Source organism: Calliphora vicina, chromosome 3 (genome assembly GCF_958450345.1).
Source record: "Calliphora vicina chromosome 3, idCalVici1.1, whole genome shotgun sequence".
Lineage (NCBI taxonomy): Eukaryota > Metazoa > Arthropoda > Insecta > Diptera > Calliphoridae > Calliphora > Calliphora vicina.
This window is the reverse complement of record NC_088782.1, coordinates 19,332,544-19,350,615: the sequence shown is the minus strand read 5'-3', so window position 1 is coordinate 19,350,615 and position 18,072 is coordinate 19,332,544. Positions and strand designations below refer to the sequence as shown.

The 18,072-nt window shown below is 26.9% G+C and overlaps 1 protein-coding gene across 2 annotated transcripts in view; it reads right to left on the bottom strand.

Moving 5' to 3' along the window:
* slow (slowdown) overlaps positions 1-18,072 on the bottom strand; it is a 124,357-nt gene that overhangs the window by 96,725 nt on the left and 9,560 nt on the right. The gene's annotated exons all lie outside the window — the stretch shown is intronic.

The window sequence follows — 18,072 nt, the reverse complement described above, 5'->3', positions numbered from 1 at the left end:
TATATAGTTATTGAATCAACACTTTAAAATAAATCAAACTGAATTTGTAATATTGAATTATTAAATCAATGCGTATTTTATTTGACTACATCGGGGTATCACGTTAACTTCCACTACGTTGTTCAAAACTGGAATAGAGTTTATTCCAACAAATATTTCCGAATAATCGAAAAAACATTTTGCATAAAACATTCCGAACAATCGAATAAACATTTCGTATGAAAATTTCCGAATAATCGAACAAAAATTTTCTATTAAATTATCAATCGATTAAAAATTTGTTGAGAAATTTTTATAACCATTCCGTATGAAAATTTCCGAATAATCGAATAAAAATTTACGAATAATCGAATAAAAATTATCTATGAAAATTTCTCAATAATTGAATAAACATTTGTTCAAAACATTCCGTATAATCGAACCAACATTTCGTATGAAAATTTCCGAATAATCGATTAAAAATTTTATGTAGAAATTTGCATAACCAATTAAACATTTTTTGTTGAAATTTCGGAATAATCGAATAAAAATTGTCTATAAAAATATCAGAATAATCGATTAAAAATTTTGCATAAATCTTTCTGAACAATCGAATAAACATTTCGTATGGAAATTTCCGAATAATTGAATACAAATTTTGTATTAAATTATCAATCGATTAAAAATTTGTTGAGAAATTTTCATAACCATTCCGTATAATCGGATAAACATTTTGTATAAAAAATTCCGTATGAAAATTTCCGAATAATCGAATAAAAATTTACGAATAATCGAATAAAAATTATCTATGAAAATTTCTCAATAATTGAATAAACATTTGTTCAAAACATTCCGTATAATCGAACCAACATTTCGTATGAAAATATCCGAATAATCGATTAAAAATTTTATGTAGAAATTTGCATAACCAATTAAACATTTTTTGTTGAAATTTCGGAATAATCGAATAAAAATTGTCTATAAAAATATCAGAATAATCGAATAAAAATTTTGCATAAAACTTTCCGAACAATCGAATAAACATTTCGTGTGAAAATTTCCGAATAATTGAATACAAATTTTGTATTAAATTATCAATCGATTAAAAATTTGTTGAGAAATTTACATAATCATTCCGTATAATCGAATAAACATTTTGTATAAAAAATTCCGTATGAAAATTTCCGAATAATCGAATAAAAATTTACGAATAATCGAATAAAAATTATATATGAAAATTTCTCAATAATTGAATAAACATTTGTTCAAAACATTCCGTATAATCGAACCAACATTTCGTATGAAAATTTCCGAATAATCTATTAAAAATTTTATGTAAAAATTTGCATAACCAATTAAACATTTTTTGTTGAAATTTCGGAATAATCGAATAAAAATTGTCTATAAAAATATCAGAATAATCGATTAAAAATTTTGCATAAAACTTTCCAAACAATCGAATAAACATTTCGTATGGAAATTTCCTAATAATTGAATAAAAATTTTGTATTAAATTATCAATCGATTAAAAATTTGTTGAGAAATTTTCATAACCATTCCTTATAATCGAATAAACATTTTGTATATAAAATTCCATATGAAAATTTCCGAATAATCGAATAAAAATTTACGAATAATCTTTTTATTCGATTATTCGTAAATTTTTATTCTATGAAAATTTCTCAATAATTGAATAAAAATTTTTCCGAATAATCGAACAAACATTTCGTATGAAATTTTATAAAATTTTTTGTAAAAATTTCGGTATAATCGAAAAAATATTGTTTAAAAATTTTACTTTCCCACTTGCTTTATTACGAAATCTGTATATGTTTATACAAGTTACAAGCTGAGTTATCCTAACCAGAGGATGTCGAATTTGACCCCATGTATCTCGCTTGGTATATTAACTTCGTTCATATATAATTTTTCAATCGGACCAGTTGGATATTCAGATTTATTACCACTTTTTTCCGATCAACCCCACTGTGCGACGACTGTGTTTTCAATTTCCTGAATAAACCAATCAACTACTGTACTCACTGGTTGCACCAGATTGTGGGTCTGACGTTTTCAGAATTTAAAGTTTTTAATTAAAGTGACAATTATTCAATATCAAGTGTCAAACATAAATGTTCTTTATATAAATTATAATTTTATTTTAATCAGTCTCATTCTTTTAGTTTATTTTTAATTTAAATGTCGTAATTAATTACCGGCTTAAGAAATTTATGCCTTAAATGTGTTCACAGAGTGAGAAATATTAAAAGCTACAACAAGTTGAAATCATTGTGTTACAGCAGGGTAGGTTTATTAGAGTTATTTTAAATGGGCATGGTCAAACATGCAGTAACCAACATTTTAACACAGTTGTATGTTATGTTAGCTTTCCATACTTTAAAATTTTAATCATCTAAAAAATGTTCAAGATTTTGTATTACTTATTAGCTGCCACCCTGTCTCTAGCCGCATATTTAAATATGTATGCGCAAAACTGCTTAATTAACTCTTGTTTTTTTTTCTATATTTTTTCTTCTACTTTTTGCACTTAATTAGTTGTCGTAATAAGCGCTTCAAGAGTCTATAATAAAAATGTGTAATTTATCTACATATCTATTATATTAATTTTCCATGCTGCCTTGCCTTGCCTTACCTGCCACCTTGTCGTCTTGTATTACCGTTTAATAATAATCAAGCCCCATGTTAATTGATTTTTGCCTTTAATATATTTTAAATATTTATGGTTGCTGGTGTCTCAATAATAGATAAAGACAAATTAATAAATATTTATTATAACCATTATATACAATATTTCAATCAGAGATACGTTGCAAGTATCTCACACAAATGTGCAGTATTGGCAACTGGATTGAAATTAATCTTTTAAACAATTATGTTTGTATGCTGTGTATTGCAATTAAGTAAACAAAAACAAAATTATACAAATAAATAAGTACTGAATTTGTTTGATTAATAAAACAACATTAAATTCTTACAAAAATAAATACGGCATTTATTTATATTAAGTAACTAAAAAAAACCCCGCCGCTAATGCAGACTAATATAAATAAATGTTTTGAAATACAGTGCAGCACAGAAGTAGTAGTTAATGTTATATTCCAATTTTCACAATCGATTCATAAATTTTCAGTTTTATATGAAATTTATCATAATCGATCGAATTTTGACTCAAGTGTTATTTTTAATGAAAATTTTATTCGAATCAAACTTATTTAAAGACAATTTGGAATCACTCAAATATATTTTATTAAAATTTAGAATCCATCAAATATTTATATAAAGCCTTAGAATTTATCAAAATTTTCTATAAAAATATTCGAATCAATTAAATTTTTACGAATACATGATTAAAAATATTTTATGAACATTTTGAATTTATAAAATATTTATAAAAAATTTATATAAATTCTTCGAAACTTCTATAAAAATATTCGAATCAATTAAATTTTCATAGAAAATTTTTAAAAAAATTCAAAGTTTTCAAAAAAAAAATTAATTTTTTAAAACGATTAAAAGTTTTTCTATGAAAATTTGGCATCGATTATAATTATTTTATAACCAGAATTAGAAAAATATTTATGAAAACTATAAACTTATTAATCGTTTTGTATGAAAATGTAGAATCGACATAAAATATGTATCAAAATCTTCTACACGATTAGAATTTTTTATATTAATTTTCGAAGCTATAAAATACACCCTTTGACAATTTTCAATCTATTAGAAATTAGCTATGAAAATTTGTAAATCAATAAAAATTTGTTTATGAAAAATTTTACATAATCGAATAAAAATTTTCTATGAAAATATTTTCAAAATCAAATAAAAATTTTTAATTAAAATAATAATTATGAAAATTTCTGAGTAATTGAGGAAATATTTTATATGAAAATTTACGAATAATCGAATAAATATTTTGAATGAACATTTCCGATTATTCCGATTATTGTATATGAAAATGTCCGAAAAATTTAATAAAAATTGTCTGATTATTTTCTAATAATAATAATTTTTATGAAAATTGTGGAATAATCGAATATGAAAATTTTCGAATAATCGAATAAAATTTGTTTATGAAAATTTACGAATAATTGAATAAAAATTTCTGAATAATCGAATAAAAAATTTCTATTAAATTAATCGATTAAAAATTCTATGTTGAAATTTCCGAATAATCGAAACAAATTGTCTATAAAAATGGCTGAATAATCGAATAAACATTTTGAATGAACATTTCCGAATAATCCAATAAAATTTGTCCATGAAAATAATTTTTATGGAAATTGTGGAATAATCGAAACACATTTCGTATGAAAATTTTCGAATAATCGAATAAAATTTATTTATGAAAATTTACGAATAATTGAATAAAAATTTCGGAATAATCGAATAAAAAATTTCTATTAAATTAATCGATTAAAAATTCTATGTTGAAATTTCCGAATAATCGAAACAAATTGTCTATAAAAATGGCTGAATAATCGAATAAACATTTTGTATGAACATTTCCAAATAATCCAATAAAATTTGTCAATGAAAATTTCCGAATAATCGAATAAAAATTTTCGAATAATCGAAAAATATTTCGTTCGAAAATTTTCGAACCGAATAAAAATTATTTAAGAAAATTTCTAAAAAAAATCGAATAAGAACTTTGTATACGTACAAATTTCCGTATAATCGAATAAACATTTCGTATGAAAATATCCGAATAATCGAATAAAAATGTTCGTTGTAGGTATTTTTTTGTGGAAATTTCGAAATAATCGAATAAAAATTTCCGAATAATCGAATAAAAATTTCTTTTGAAAATTCCTGAATAATCGAATTAAAATTTTCTATTAAATTATCCATAATCAATTAAACATTATTAGTCTGAAAATTTTCGAATAATCGAATAAAAATTGTCTATTAAATTATCAATAAAAACGTTTTATTAAATTATCCATAATCTATAATTTTTTTTTTTAAATTTTCATAATCCATTAAAAAATTTTGGGGAAATTTCCAAATAATATTCGATTTGTATAAAAATTTCCGAATAATCGAATAAAAATTTTCTATTAAATTATCCTAATCAATTAAAAATTTGTTGTTGAAATTTTCATAATAAATTAGATTTTTTGTGAAAATTTCCGAATAATCGAATAAAAATTTCGATATACATTTTGTATAAAAAATTCCGAATAATAGAATAAAATTTTTCTATTAAATATCCATAATCGATTAAAAATGTTTTGGGTAAATTTCCGAATAATCGAATAAAAATTGTCTATAAAAATTTCCGAACAATCGATTAAAACTATTTTATGAAAACTACTGAATAACCGAATATACATTTCATTTAAAGATTTCCGAATAATCGAATAAAAATTTTCAATAAAAATATCCCTGGTCGATTAAAAATTCTTTGTTGAAATTTCCGAATATTCAAATAAACATTTTCTATAAACAAAAGTCTGCTAAGTAAGGCTATTGATCAATTGAATACAAATTATTTTTTTCAATTTGTCAATTAATCATATAAATTAAAATTAAAAAAATAGTTTGAAAAATTTTTGAAAGAAAAAATACCAAAATTTTAGATCCCAGGTAGACAAATAGAGGCATTTAATTCTATTCCCCATATTATTCTTTACTCTGTGCTCTCAAATATCACTAAAGCTTAGTAAACACCCCCGTTGTTTGAGTGGAAATTCCCAGCATTAATTTTAGTAGTAATTGAACAATAATTTGGTTTAATTTAAAATTGGTTTATTAACATCAATTTGTCTCCAATCCAATGAAAAAAAAAATTGGAAAATTTCAATTAATCACCTTTCAATGGCCACTTGTGGGCAGTGTATAATTTTTTGGAAGAAAATTTGAATTTTCTCGCCCATACACAAACATATTTATGTAAAAACAACATATCACTGCATCTTTGGCGCCAAAATGGCCATTAAACTTTATGCAAAATATCATTTCTTATGTCATTAAATGTTACATTACATTATGACCAATACGTATCGTATCTTAGTACGTCAGGCAGCCAGGCAGGCAGGCACACACAGTGTCTGGCAGTCAGTGTTTACTGAATCGTAAAGATATCTATCTTAAAGATACTCATTCTCATATAATTGTATATTTACGAGTGTGTAGCATGCGTGTGCATGCAAAACACGCATAAGAACGTGTTGTATACTTTAGCAAATGATATGATCGCATAAAAGATGTCTGTCCATATGTATGTATGTTCGACTGTCTGTCTGTCGGTATTTGCTCAAATACGTATTTGTTTTCAATGTTTATGCGTTTAGTCGGTAAGTGGCTGACAACACATGTTCAAAATTTAACACAACAAACGCACCACAACTACAAGTTATTCTTAGAATTAGTATGATGATTTTGACTGACTATTTGCAAAAATTTCAATTCAAACTGTATGATTTCGTTTTGGTATTGTATGTATCTGAGAAGTTTGTACAAGTACAACTATATTTGTGGTTTTTCTTTTTGGTCTTTAATCGACAGTACCGAAGAACTGACTGACTGAATGAGTGAGTAGTGAATATTTTTGTCTTAATCATTTTGCCAAAACAAAAATAAAACTTTTGAAATGTTTATTTTATTGAAATACATACATGTCAATTTGATTGAGGGCAACAGTGTCAATGTAAATATACTATATAACATTCTCAAAGATACAAGATACACATGCCACACTTGTACATACATTTGTATATAAAATTTCAAACTTAAACGAACCAAAAAAAAAGAAACAAAATTTAAGAATGCAAAAATAAATGATTTGTAAGATAACAAATGTAAAATTTATTTACATAAACAAATTGATAGTAATCAATCACTATTAAGTAATAAAATTAACAAAGTAGATACATAGTAAACGTAATTAAAAGATAAATCGACAGGGTAGTTTAAAAGGATTTGAAGACTACAATATTTCAAAGTATTCCATTACTGATAAAGCTGTTTCTGTTTGAAATGTTGTTAGAATACAAATACCCCAAATAAATATATCCTATAAGCCGTTGACCTTGTCTTTTTTTTTGCTGTTTTTCTGTTCTGAATTCTAATTGTCGAGTCAATATTATTGTAGATAATACAAATCTTAGTTTTTCTTGAGGTTCTTTTTATAAGTCAGATAATATAATTTTCATTTCCCGCCCCCACCTGCTGTGCACTGATAATTGTTTTAAAAATAAACATTTTGCTACAATATTGTTTAAATATTTGCTAAATATTTTAATTTAAATACAACCAGTATAATAAAACAGTAGCAAACAGTTTAATGCTAAATACTGACAATATGAGTAAAATACATATAGTTCTGGTTTTTATTATTAAATTTATTTATTTTTGCATTTTAATACGCATAAATTTTAAAACAAATAAGAGTACGAAACGACTTGCATACTCCAGACGAAATCTTCATAAATTATAGAACTTGCATGTTATTATCAGAGCTTTAAAGGAATTTATTGAAATTGGAAGGGTAAATAATCTGTTTAAAGTTTAAACTAGTATCGGCGAATCTGCGATATATAAAATAATTCAAAAATTTGTTGCTAGAATTAACCAAAAATTCACCATGAGTGGCAAGGGTATATAAATATAAGTTTGTCATTCCGTTTGTAATTTCTTCATTTTTCATTTGCGACCCCACAAAGTATATATATTCCGGATCTTTATAGATAGCGAAGTCGGACATGGCTATATGTCCGTCTATCCGTCTGTTGAAATAAACTTTCCGTAGCCCCCAAATAACTTACATACATGATTAAGAATTCTTCCAGCTCGGTTGCTATTTAAAATCGACAAAATCGGCCCACAAATGGCTGAGATATAAGAAAAAAACCAGGACAACCTCGATTTTTGGCCCATTTTTGATCTATATCTGGATTAGTAAGTCATTAATATAGACAATATGGATATCTAATGATTGATATTTCAAAGTCCATTACAACGTTGTAATAAAGCTATAGTAAGTGGATCTACAATGGGTCAAAATCAAGAAAAATATTTTTTAACCCGAAATTCTTTTTTCAAAATTTTTTTTTTAATATAAAATAACTTTTTCAAAAAAATTAAAAAACAATTTCGAAAAAAAAAAATTTAATAAAACAATTAAAAAAAAAATTAATTTTGTTTACCTAAAAATATTTAAAAAAATTATTTTAAAGTATAATTTGGTGAAGGGTATATAAAATTCGGTACAGCCGAATATAGCACTCTTACTTGTTTTTATACAAACTGACACTGTAAAAGTAATTGTAACTAGAATTATAATGATATGTTATACAGTTTCTCATTCAGTTGTGATCTGAACAGCTACTGATTGTTATTTTTGTTTCTTATTTGATAATTTTTATGAACTTCGTTGACATTCGTGTTTTTTATAGGTAAATAACCATTAAACTATGAGTTGTTGTGGTTGTAACAGCAGTGGTTGCCGAGTTGGCTTCGTCGATTGAACTCGGGTAATTTCGGTAAAACCGGAGAGAAGAGAAAAAGCAATCAAGCAAATCTTATATATAAATAGGCTACACGTTTTTTTTTGTGGTACACATTTAAGTATGTTATTGTCCACCAATAATGACGAAATATATGGTTTAAAAGCTTATTTTCTCTATATATGCGCAATATAAAAAACTGTTCCAAAATTCTTTCCACAAAGGTGGTAAAAAAAGTGTTTTAAAAGTGGTCGAATTTCGACCACCGGTCGATCCTAGTATAGATTAATTGATCAATATACTAATATATATGATTAAACTAGCTTTGATGGATTTTCAGGACTCTAAAAAAAAACTTTCCAAACACAAACCAAGTGTTTGAAAAATATATGTATGTCTTTCGTTTAATACCAAACGCAATTCTCTAGCGTTAAATAAATTTGAGGTGGCTTTGGAAAACATTCTTTGATGGATTGCAGGTCTCTGAATGGCGATTGCCATTCTTTGTTTGGCTTTCGTTTAATTCAATTTTAGGCGGATTTGAGAAACATCCCATTTTAAAAATTTTTTAAACTACAATTTGATGGATTTCAGGTCTCTGAAAAACCTTCTAAGCGCGATTGCCATTCATTATTTGTCTTTCGTTTAATATTAACCGTTTCTTAAGCCTTAAAAGGGTATTAATTCAGATTAAGGAGGATTTTTATATATAAAAGTGGATTTTTTTAATTTTAAATTAAAAATTATTCTCTAATTACACTCACAAGTAAAATTTTACTTTAATTTATGGAAAAAACATATTCATCCCTATCGGGATAATTATCCATTTCCCATTTCCCTCGAAGGGATAATTGCTATCGTGATATTACTATGAACTTTTCATTCACAATAGTTGATTTTGTTCGTAACAGCTGTTTATTTTTTACAAAATTCCTTCTAAAAATTTCACAACATGAGGAATTTTTTTAACGTGAACAAAGTTGATGAACGAAAAATGTTAAATATTGATTCGCAATAGGGGTGCTTATTTTCTCAATTTGATTTACAATATACTCTTGCATAAAAACAAGTCGGACTGAAATAAATTTAAAATTTTCAAAGGAATAAATACAAAACCTATATAAATATTAATGTTGTGAATTTTTCGATTTTACTTTTAACATTAACATTATAGTGTAAACAACGAATTTTTTTTTGCTTCGAAATTGTTGAATTTTGTACCAACAAAGCGTCATATTAGCTGCTGAAATCTGATTCAGACCATCACAGGGAACCTATACCGAATGCAACTGATTCGTTTGAAACGAGCATTGACCGAACAACGCCCAGAATATGCGGCCAGACATAAATGCGTAATATTCCATCATGACAATGCGAGGCCACATGTTGCAATACATGTTTAAAACCATTTAGAAGTGATTAGGAAGTTTTGCATCATGTCCTAACAATTCGACTCCATTTTATAGCAAGTTAAACTTTCGAGGAAAAAACATGCATTTGCATATAAATCCGCCCCCAACTCATAAATTTTGACCCTCCTATACTCATTGAATGATATTCTTAAACAATCATTAATGAAATATGAAAAAAATACATAAAACATGATTTAACTCCTTTATAACACTGTCTATTTACACGATTTACTGCTTCCTTCACCCACATCATCACTTTAATGTCAAATGCAGAGTGAAAAATACATTTTTCTTCGAATGCATTTGACTGCACTCACTTCTTTCTGTCTACTGGGTGCATTTGCTGCTGTAGTTGATGCTGCTGCACTACGCAGTAGTTTAGTTTACTTTTTTATTTCAGTTGATTTAACATTGATAGATGATGTTTGGATACATGAAATATATGTTGTTGTCATTCCAAAAGATACATACAACGATTACACACTCAGACACGCTGTAAAAGTACAAGTTGCATTGCAGTGAATAAGTAACAACAAAAGATTGTAAATAAATTTTATCTTTGGTTAACAGACTTGAAACTGTGAAATGTCTTTTGCACTTTTCTTTTTTGTAAATGGTTTTGAAAAACACAATGAAGAGAAAAACTAACTGATACCGTTTTGTCAACAAATGACAGCATTTTTCTGTTTATTTATTTTCATTTCTAGTCAACGAACGTCTGTCAGCCTTGTGGCTAATAAATGTATGTTTTTCTTAGTTGGCTTTGTTTAATATTTTAATTAAAAAAAAACGTTTTACTAACCGTAATTATGTAAATTTAAAAGAAACTATTTGAAACTAAGTTAACAGTTAAGTTTAAAAGTAGTAGTAGTAGGAGTTTAAAATAACGTGTTTTCATACATACTAAATCACTGTTTATGAAATTTTCATTAATTGTGGTATTTTTTCAGGAGGTGTAGGTGGATTTCTAAATAAAATTGATATTAATGATTATTGATCTATCTATTTATTAAGTACGTCTATAATCAATTATAATTAATATCAATTGCATTCCATATTCCTCGTAGACAACAGGTTTATAGTAACAAAACTCCTTTATTTTACATTTAATACGATTATCTCTACTAAAGAAATTAAGTAAAATTATTTAACCAAATTGTATTAATTCTTTAAAATATAATTTTTCTTTTATTTACAGGTCCTAGTTCCCCACTGTCCATTCCCCACACGATTCCATTGAAATTTACATATTGGACTAAGTTTCAATCAATTTATTTGAAAAACATGGCACATCCGATTAAACCATCATTATTAACACTTAATCAATTTTCCAAATGTTACTTTATGTGTATTTAGAAAAAAATATTTAGGAGAAATAAATGATAAATAAAAGAATTTATAATCTGCCAGAAAGAGATTTTTAATAATTATTTTATATTTTAGCTTATAACTATCAAAGTTGAAGAAATATTTAAGAAAAATTACATTCACCAAAAAGCTTGAAGATCAGGCTTTCTAGCTGAAACAAAATTATACGCCCATTACCACGCCCACTTCTGTTTATTAAGGCGTTAAATAGAAGAACGTTTATAACTCCGAAGCTTGCTAATTTTTTTAACTTTATTTTTCCATAATTTAAAGACCACTTCATCCTCTATATCTATGCCCAATTTTAAGTTCATAGTTCCAGAGAATCAAAAGTTGTAACAATTTAACTGTAACAGTAACGAGTCCTTAATATTTGACAATATGGTTAATATTTTTTTTTTACTATTTCGGTTATAGCTTTCAAAGTACAAGGAGTATTTCTATGAAGTCTTCAACACTAGATAGAATGGAAGACGAGCTACATCATAGGTGCAATTTTGTTTGCCAAAAGTCTTGACGACTAGCAATATTTTAAATGATTACTATAAAAACGCTTATAAAGGAAACGTTATAACGTTAAGCGATTTTATTGTAAATCCATATTAATGCCAAATTCTTGCTCTAGCTTCTTGTAAAATTTTAAAGCATTTGGCTGAAAAATGTAAAAGTTATAACGTAAAAACTTCCGATCTTTGTAATCAAAAAAAAAGTCAAAAAATAAAATTAAAAATTTTGACGAAGTAATAGGAGAACAGAATCTGTTAGAAAGTGATTTGTTCCATAATTATTATACAATTTTGCTTATAACTTTCAAGGTTGAAGGAATATTAAAGAAAAATTACATTCACCGAATAGCTTGAAGATCAGGCTTTCTAACTGAAGCAACATTTACGCCTATTGCCACGCCCACTTCTGTTTATTAAGGCGTTAAATAGAAGAACGTTTATAACTCCGAAGCTTGCTAATTTTTTTAACTTTATTTTTCCATAATTTTAAAGACCACTTCATTCTCTATATCTACGCCCAATTTTATGTTCATAGTTCCAGAGGATCAAAAGTTATGACAATTTAACTGTATCAGTAGCGAGGCCTTAATATTTGACAATATGGTTAATATTTTTTTTTACTATTTCGGTTATAGCTTTCAAAGTACAAGAAGTATTTCTATAAAGTCTTCAATACTAGATAGAATGGAAGACGAGCTACATCATAGATGCAATTTTTGTTGCCAAAAGTCATGACAACTAGCATTATTTGAAATAATTACTATAAAAACGCTGATAAAGTAAGCGTTATAACGTTAAGCGATTTTATTGTAAAACCATATTAATGCCAAATTCCTGCTCTAGCTCCTTGTAAAGCATTTGGCTGAAAAATGTGGATGTTATAACATAAAAACGTCCGATCTTTGTACTCCAAAAAAAATGTCAAAAAATAAAATTAAAAATTTTGACGAATAATAGGAGAACAGAATCTGTTAGAAAGTGATTTGTTCCTTAACTATTTTACAATTTTGCTTATAACTTTCAAAGTTGAAGGAATATTAAAGAAAAATGACATTCACCGAATAGCTTGAAGATCGGGCTTTCTAACTGAAGCAATATTTTGCACCCATTGCCACGCCCACTTTTGTTTATTAAGGCGTTGAATAGAAGAACGCTTATAACTCCGAAGCTAGCTAATTTTTTCAACTTTATTTGTCCATCATTTAAAGACCACTTCATCCTCTATATCTATGCCCAATTTTGAGTTCATAGTTCCAGAGAATCAAAAGTTGTAACAATTTAACTGTATCAGTAGCGAGACATTAATATTTGAAAATATGGTTAATAAATTTTTTTACTATTTCGGTTATAGTTTCCAAAGTACAAGGAATATTTCTATAAAGTCTTCAACACTAGATAGAATGGAAGACGAGCTACATCATAGGTGCAATTTTTGTTTCCAAAAGTCATGACAACTAGCATTATTTGAAATAATTACTATAAAAACGCTTATAAAGGCAGCGTTATAACGTTAAGCGATTCTATTGTAAAACCACATTAATGCCAAATTCCTGCTCTAGCTCCTTGTAAAATTTTAAAGCATTTGGCTGAAAATTGTGAAAGTTATAACGTAAAAACGTCAGATCTTTGTACTCCAAAAAAAATGTCAAAAAATAAAATCAAAAATTTTGACGAAGTAATAGGAGAACAGAATCTGTTAGAAAGTGATTTGTTCCATAATTATTTTACAATTTTGCTTATAGCTTTCAAAGTTGAAGGAATATTAAAGAAAAATTACATTCACCAAAAAGCTTGAAGATCAGGCTTTCTAACTGAAGCAAAATTATACGCCCATTGCCACGCCCACATCTGCTTATTAAGGCGTTAAATAGAAGCACGCTTATTACTCGGAAGCTATCTAATTTTTTTAACTTTATTTGTCCATAATTTTATGGACCACTTAATTCTCTATATCTATGCCCAATTTTAAGTTCATAGTTTCAGAAAATCAAAAGTTGTAACAATTTAACTGTAACAGTAGCGAGACCTTAATATTTGACAATATGGTTAATAATTTTTTTTCCTATTTCGGTTATAGCTTCCAAAGTACAAGGAGTATTTCTATGAAGTCTTTAACACTAGATAGAATGGAAGACAAGCTATATCTTAGGTGCAATTTTTGTTGCCAAAAGTCTTGACAACTAGCTATATTTTAAATGATTACTATAAAAACGCTTATAAAGGAAACATTATAACGTTAAGCGATTTTATTGTAAAACCATATTAATGCCAAATTCCTGCTCTAGCTCCTTGTAAAATTTTAAAGCATTTGGCTGAAAAATGTGGAAGTTATAACATAAAAACATCCGATCTTTGTACTCCAAAAAAAATGTAAAAAAATAAAATTAAAAATTTTGACGAATAATAGGAAAACAGAATCTGTTAGAAAGTGATTTGTTCCTTAACTATTTTACAATTTTGCTTATAAATTTCAAAGTTGAAGGAATATTAAAGAAAAATGACATTCACCGAATAGCTTGAAGATCGGGCTTTCTAACTGAAACAATATTTTGAACCCATTGCCACGCCAACTTCTGTTTATTAAGGCGTTGAATAGAAGAACGCTTATAACTCCGAAGCTAGCTAATTTTTTCAACTTTATTTGTCCATCATTTAAAGACCACTTCATCCTCTATATCTATGATCAATTTTAAGTTCATAGTTCCAGAGAATCAAAAGTTGTAACAATTTAACTGTATCAGTAGCGAGACATTAATATTTGAAAATATGGTTAATAAATTTTTTTACTATTTCGGTTATAGATTCCAAAGTACAAGGAATATTTCTATAAAGTCTTCAACACTAGATAGAATGGAAGACAAGCTACATCATAGGTGCAATTTTTGTTGCCAAAAGTCATGACAATTAGCACTATATGAAATAATTACTATAAAAACGCTTATAAAAGAAGCGTTATAACGTTAAGCGATTTTATTGTAAAACCATATTAATGCCAAATTCCTGATCTAGCACCTTGTAAAATTTTAAAGCATTTGGCTGACAAATGTGAAAGTTATAACGTAAAAACGTCCGATATTTGTACTCCAAAAAAATGTCAAAATATAAAAAATCAAAAATTTTGACGAAGTAACAGGAGAACAGAATCTGTTAGAAAGTGATATGTTCCTTAACTATTTTACAATTTTTCTTATAACTTTCAAAGTTGAAGGAATATTAAAGAAAAATTACATTCACCAAAAAGCTTGAAGATCAGGCTTTCTAACTGAAGCAAAATTATACGCCCATTGCCACGCCCACATCTGTTTAGTAAGGCGTTAAATAGACGAAAGCTTATAACTCCGAAGTTAGCTAATTTTTTCAACTTTATTTGTCCATAATTTTAAAGACCACTTCATTCTTTATATCTATGCCCAATTTTAAGTTCATAGTTCCAGAGAATCAAAAGTTGTAACAATTTAACTGTAACAGTAGCGAGACCTTAATATTTGACAATATGGTTAATAACTTTTTTTAATTTTTCGGTTATAGCTTTCAAAGTACAAGGAGTATTTCTATGAAGTCTTTAACACTAGATAGAACGGAAGACAAGCTATATCTCAGGTGCAATTTTTGTTGCCAAAAGTCTTGACAACTAGCAATATATTAAATGATTACTATAAAAACGCTTACAAAGAAAGCGTTGTAACTTTAAGCGAGTTTCTAGTTAAACAATATTAATGCCAAATTCCTGCTCTAGCTCCTTGTAAAATTTTAAAGCATTTGGCTGAAAAATGTGGAATTTATAGCTTAAAAACTTTATTCTGATCTTTGTATTCATTCTAACAAATTTTATAATAAATAAAATGAAAAATTTTCACGAAGTAATAGGTGAACAGAATCTGTTAGAAAGTGATTTGTTCCATAATTATTTCACAATTTAGCTTATAACTTCCAAACTAAAAGGAATATTTATGAAAAATTATATACCAAAAAGCTTGAAGGACAAGCTATCCAACAGAATTAATATTAACCGCCCATTGCCACGCCCACTACATTTTATTTAGGCTTTAAATATGAAAACGTCTATAACATCAAAGCCAAACAACTTTTATATTTTATTTTTAACCCACTTAAAATGCATTTTCCTCCCTATCTCTATGTTAAGTTTCAACATTCTAGTCCTTAAAACACAGAAGCTGTAATAATATAACTACAACTGTTAAAAGCGTTTTTGGTCTGATATCAAGGTCAATAAACTGTTTTACTAATTTACATATAGCTTTCAAAGTATAAGCTGTATTTCAGGGAAATTTTCAGTATCAGATAGAATGAAATGTGAGCTATTTCATAGATGTAATTTTTGTTTCCAAAAGCCACCTAAACTTGCACAATTTTAAAGTTTTACTATAAAAACGCTTATAAGACAAGCGCTAAATCATTAAGAGAGTTTCTAGTATGGCAACATTAAAGCAAATTTTCTGCTCTAGACTTTGGTTAAATTTCAAAGCATTTGGTTGAAGAATGCGGAAGTTATAGCGTAAAAACGTCAGATATTTGAATTCTAAAAAATTTAATATAATAAAACGTAAATTTTTAATGAAGTAATAGGTGAACAGAATCAGTTAGCAAGTGATTGGCTTAATATTTATTTTACATTTTAGCTTAAACCTATCAAAGTTGAAGGAATATTTAAGAAAAATTCCATTCACCAAAAAGCTTGAAGATCAGGCTTTCTAACTAAAGCTAAATTTTACGCCCATTGCCACGCCCACTTCTGTTTGTTAAGGCGTTAAATAGAAGAACGCTTATAACTCCGAAGCTAGCTAATTTTTTTAACTTTATTTTTCCATAATTTTAAAGACCACTTCAATCTCTATATCTATGCTCTATTTTAAATTGATAGCTCCAGAGCAGCACACGCTATAAGGACGTAACTCTAACAAACTTTAATATTTAAATTTCACTATATGGTAAATAAAACTGTTGAGTATTTTAACCATATCTTTGCAAATACAGGATGTATTAGTTTGAAATTTTCCACTCTAGATCAAAGGGAAATTGAGGAATTTCAAAAACATTATTAAAAAAAAGTACACTATAATTTAGTTTGGCTTGAATTTTTTATTTCACTTTTGTTTTGTATTTATTTGCATTTATTCTTTGTTTCTAAAAATACGCTGTTATTGGAAAATATTGTAGTTTCAGAATCAAAACTCTTCATTTAGAATTTCAGCTTCCGTTGTCTGCGGTCGGTGGCGTGTTTGGTTGTGCTGAAGATGGATTCTTCTCTTGCCACATGTTGGTTGGATTTCTTTAACATACGCCACCACTAGTTTACTCGTAGTTAAGAACACTGAAATTGATTAGATATTAAATATGTTTATATTTATATTACGATTGTTCTGCTAACTAATAAATTAATAGAAAAAAAGAAAAACAAATCAACAAACAATAATTAAATACTAGCACAACTTTTCATTGAGTTACAAAATTCAAGTGCTGGCGGATTTCTTAGCACCTCCTTCTAAATGAACCGGTAAAATAATACCCAAAAATACTTTATAATTAAATGAAGTGTAAAAATATTTAAATGTAAATGCGGCTGGTTGTTGTTGCGATTGAGATAAAAATGTATTTAAAAAATACTTTAATTTCGTTAATTTGCTAAAAATGTGTGGTGTGTGGTTGCCTGTGTGTGAGAATAATTTAAAAGTCTGTAAAAAAACCTTTTGATCACTAATTAAGTGATTTAAATTCTTTTGAGCGGCAGCGCAGCAAAATGTTACAGAAATAAACGAAAACAAGATGCTGCTCCCTTATCAAATGCATTTAATTAAATTATATTTATTTATTTTGGCATTTTCAAGTGTTTTTAAAATAAATATCTTATTGTGCTGTTTAAGAGATTTTTTTTTTTGGTTTGAATACCCTACAATAATATTTTGAAAATTTCGATAGGATTCAAATAATTTGCCTACTTTAGTTGATCCTCTCCTTTTCACTGGAGAGACAAAAAACGTTCTTATTCATACTCAGTTTTTAATTTTACAAAAGGTTTATAAAACAGATTTTCCATACAAATTTTGTTTTATAAACCTGCAATAAATTTAAAAATTAATTATGAATAAGGCCTTTAATAATGTTTCTTAAATTATGAATATTTATTTAATGAAATGAAGATAAAATGCAAACATATAAAGACAATATTTAATTACTCTGGGTTTTACAAACAACAAATGAGAACTTCTCTCTCTCTATCTCTCTGCTTTAATAGATTAGAGATATAGCAATTGCGGTTTAAACGACCAAAATTTATACAGATTAAAGTTGGCTTAACTGATTACAGAATTAAGC